Below are 4,420 nucleotides of genomic sequence, written 5' to 3'. Positions count from 1 at the left end.
TAAAACGAAGTGTATCTTGAAAAATAGTCAATAATCACAAACAAATACCTCTTCTTTCCTATACTAGGAACACTCACCGGATCAAAGAGATCCATATGAAGCATTTCCAGTACATTTTCAATTGAGTTCACAATTTTTTCTTTTCATTTGGATGATTTTTTCCAACAAAGTAAGTTTGTAAAATTAAATCTGTAGACACATTAGAATCAAGATTTGTGTCATTGAGATCAAGTTCCTCAATGATCAAATTAGAAGTTGCATCATGAAATTTAGTTGAGTCTTTAGTGAACTATTGTGAAGATGAAGTAACATTTTTTCCAATATTCAAACTTTGAAACAAAGTTTCAATGTCTGGTTGTCTTTCATTTTGATATTGAACTAACAATTCATCAGGTTGCCCTTCAATGTTGACAGTTTGCTCTTGATCATTTTGATCATTTGTTTGCTCATCATTCATGATAGGTTGTTCTTGAACAGGTGATTGCTCAAGATTGTCATTTTGTTCATCATCTTCTTCATGATTAGAAGCAGTCTTGTTAAAGGAATTTTCATCATTTTTGTTTGCAACCTTTGACCACAACTTGTCCAGGTCAATCTTTTTATCTGACTTTTCTCCTTGGACACTTGTTCTATAGAATGTTTTATCAAAGTTTTCAGTATAAATTTGAAAGACTTGATTAACTTCTCAAGATAAAATAACCAGGATGCTCCATCAACTTTATTGAACTGGTTTCCATTGAATATCACATCAGAAGTTTCAATCCCACTCAAGTGATCCTTCACATATACTCTGTAAGCCTTTGAGTGTGTGGAGTATTTGTTTGCTCATCATTCATGATAGGTTGTTCTTGAACAGGTGATTGCTCAAGATTGTCATTTTGTTCTTCAGACTGCTTCTTCATGATCAGAAGCAGTCTTATTAAAGGAATTTTCATCATTTTTGTTTGCAACCTTTGACCACAACTTGTCCAGGTCAATATTTTTATCTGACTTTTCTCCATGGACACTTGTTCTATAGAGAGTTTTATCAAAGTTTTCAGTATAAATATTGAAAGACTTGATTAACTTCTCAAGATAAAATAACCAGGATGCTCCATCAACTTTATTGAAATGGTTTCCATTGAATATCACATCAGAAGTTTCAATCACACTCAAGTGATCCTTCACATATACTCTGTAAGCCTTTGAGTGTGTGGAGTATCCAACAAAGAAGCAGTCTAAAGATTTTGATGGAAAGTTGGTCAAGTAGTCTAGTATTTGGTAAAGAACACTTGCATCGAAAAGGTTTGAGAAACTTGATGTAGGGCTTTCTTTTGAACAAAATCTCATAAGGAGTCTTGTCTTGGCTTTTGTTATGAAGAACCTGTACTGAATATAGAAGACAGTGTTGATTGCTTCTGCCCAAAAAGTAACAGGCAAGTAAGCATCTGCTAACATGGTCCTTGCAGCTTCAGTGAGTGTTCTATTTCTTCTTTCAGCTACACCATTTTGTTCAGGAGTTCTAGGAGCTCTGAATTGTTGAAGAACTCCCTTTGCAAGACAGAATTTAGTCATTACCCCATTGTTGAACTCAGTCCCATTTTCACTTCTCATCACTTTCACCATAACATCCAATTGGTTTTCCATCCTTGTAACACAACTCTTGATCAATTCAGCAGCATCATCTTTGGAGTTCAGAAAATAAAACGAGGTGTATCTTGAAAAATCATCAATAATCACTAAGAAATACCACTTCTTTCCTATACTAGGAACACTCACCGGATCAAAGAGATCCATATGAAGCATTTCCAGTACATTTTCAATTGAGTTCACAATTTTTTCTTTTCATTTGGATGATTTCTTCCAACAAAGGAAGTTTGCACAATTAAATCTGTAGACACATTAGAATCAAGATTTGTGTCATTGAGATCAAGTTCCTCAGTGATCAAATTAGAAGTTGCATCATGAAATTTGGTTGAGTCTTCAGCAAACTATTGTGAAGATGAAGCAACATTCTTTCCAATATTCAAACTTTGAAACAAAGTTTCAAAGTCTGGTTGTCTTTCATTTTGATATTGAACAAACAAGTCATCAGGTTGCCCTTCAATGTTGACAGTTTGCTCTTGATCATTTTGATCATTTGTTTGCTCATCATTCATGATAGGTTGTTCTTGAACAGGTGATTGCTCAAGATTGTCATTTTGTTCATCATCTTCTTCATGATCAGAAGCAGTCTTGTTAATGGAACATTCATCAATTTTGTTTGCAACCTTTGACCACAACTTGTCCAAGTCAATCTTCTTTTCTGACTTTTCTTCTTGAACAATTGCTCTATACAAAGTTTTATCAAAGTTTTCAGGATAAATCTTGAAAACTTGATTAACTTCTCAAGATAAAATAACCAGGATGCTCTATCAACAGTATTGAACTGGTATCCATTGAATATCACATCAGAAGTTTCAATCACACTCAAGTGATCCTTCACATATACTTTTTAAGCCTTTGAGTGTGTGGAGTATCCAACAATGAAACAGTCTAAAGATTTTGATTGAAACTTGTTCAAGCAGTCTTTAGTATTCGGTAATGAGCACTTGCATCTAAAAGGCATGAGAAACTTTATGTAGGGCTTTCTTTTAAACAAAATCTCATAAGGAGTCTTGTCTAGGCTTTTTTGAGACGAATCCGTAATGAACATAGAAGGCAGTGTTGATTGCTTCTGCCCCAAGAGTAACAGGCAAATAAGCATCTGCTAACATGGTCCTTGCAGCTTCAGTGAGTGTTCTGTTTCTTCTTTCAGCTACACCATTTTGTTCAAGAGTTCTAGGAGCTCTGAATTGTTGAAGAACTCCCTTTGCAAGGCAGAATTCAGTCATTACCCCATTGTTGAACTCAGTCCTGTTGTCACTTCTCATCACTTTCACCATAACATCCAATTGGTTTTCCATCCTTGTAACACAACTCTTGATCAATTCAGCAGCATCATCTTCGGAGTTCAGAAAATAAAACGAAGTGTATCTTGAAAAATCGTCAATAATCACAAACAAATACCTCTTCTTTCCTATACTAGGAACACTCACCGGATCAAAGAGATCCATATGAAGCATTTCCAGTACATTTTCAATTGAGTTCACAATTTTTTCTTTTCATTTGGATGATTTTTTCCAACAAAGTAAGTTTGCAAAATTAAATCTGTAGACACATTAGAATCAAGATTTGTGTCATTGAGATCAAGTTCCTCAATGATCAAATTAGAAGTTGCATCATGAAATTTGGTTGAGTCTTCAGCAAACTATTGTGAAGACGAAGCAACATTTTTTCCAATATTCAAACTTTGAAACAAAGTTTCAAAGTCTGGTTGTCTTTCATTTTGATATTGAACAAACAAGTCATCAGGTTGCCCTTCAATGTTAACAGTTTGCTGTTGATCATTTTGATCATTTGTTTGCTCATCATTCATGATAGGTTGTTCTTGAACAGGTGATTGCTCAAGATTGTCATTTTGTTCATCATCTTCTTCATGAATAGAAGCAGTCTTGTTAAATGAATTTTCATCATTTTTGTTTGCAAACTTTGACCACAACTTGTCCAGGTCAATCTTTTTATCTGACTTTTCTCCTTGGACACTTGTTCTATAGAAAGTTTTATCAAAGTTTTCAGTATAAATTTGAAAGACTTGATTAACTTCTCAAGATAAAATAACCAGGATGCTCCATCAATTTTATTGAACTGGTTTCCATTGAATATCACATCAGAAGTTTCAATCACACTCAAGTGATCCTTCACATATACTCTGTAAGCCTTTGAGTGTGTGGAGTATTTGTTTGCTCATCATTCATGATAGGTTGTTCTTGAACAGGTGATTGCTCAAGATTGTCATTTTGTTCATCATCTTCTTCAAGATCAGAAGCAGTCTTATTAAAGTAATTTTCATCATTTTTGTTTGCAACCTTTGACCACAACTTGTCCAGGTCAATCTTTTTATCTGACTTTTCTCCATGGACACTTGTTCTATAGAAAGTTTAATCAAAGTTTTCAGTATAAATATTGAAAGACTTGATTAACTTCTCAAGATAAAATAACCAGGATGCTCCATCAACTTTATTGAAATGGTTTCCATTGAATATCACATCAGAAGTTTCAATCACACTCAAGTGATCCTTCACATATACTCTGTAAGCCTTTGAGTGTGTGGAGTATCCAACAAAGAAGCAGTCTAAAGATTTTGATGGATAGTTGGTCAAGTAGTCTTTAGTATTTGGTAAGGAACACTTGCATCTAAAAGGTTTGGGAAACTTGATGTAGGCTTTCTTTTGAACAAAATCTCATAAGGAGTCTTGTCTTGGCTTTTGTTGTGAAGAACCTGTACTGAATATAGAAGGCAGTGTTGATTGCTTCTGCCCAAAAAGTAACAGGCAAGTAAGCATCTGCTAACATGGTCCTT

The sequence above is a fragment of the Bidens hawaiensis genome, unplaced genomic scaffold, assembly GCF_021521415.1.
Source record: "Bidens hawaiensis isolate Kalapana, Puna unplaced genomic scaffold, B.hawaiensis_p1.1 tig00005006_1, whole genome shotgun sequence".
In the NCBI taxonomy this organism is placed as follows: domain Eukaryota; kingdom Viridiplantae; phylum Streptophyta; class Magnoliopsida; order Asterales; family Asteraceae; genus Bidens; species Bidens hawaiensis.
The sequence above is the reverse complement of the archived record's forward strand: the minus strand, read 5'-3'. Positions refer to the sequence as shown.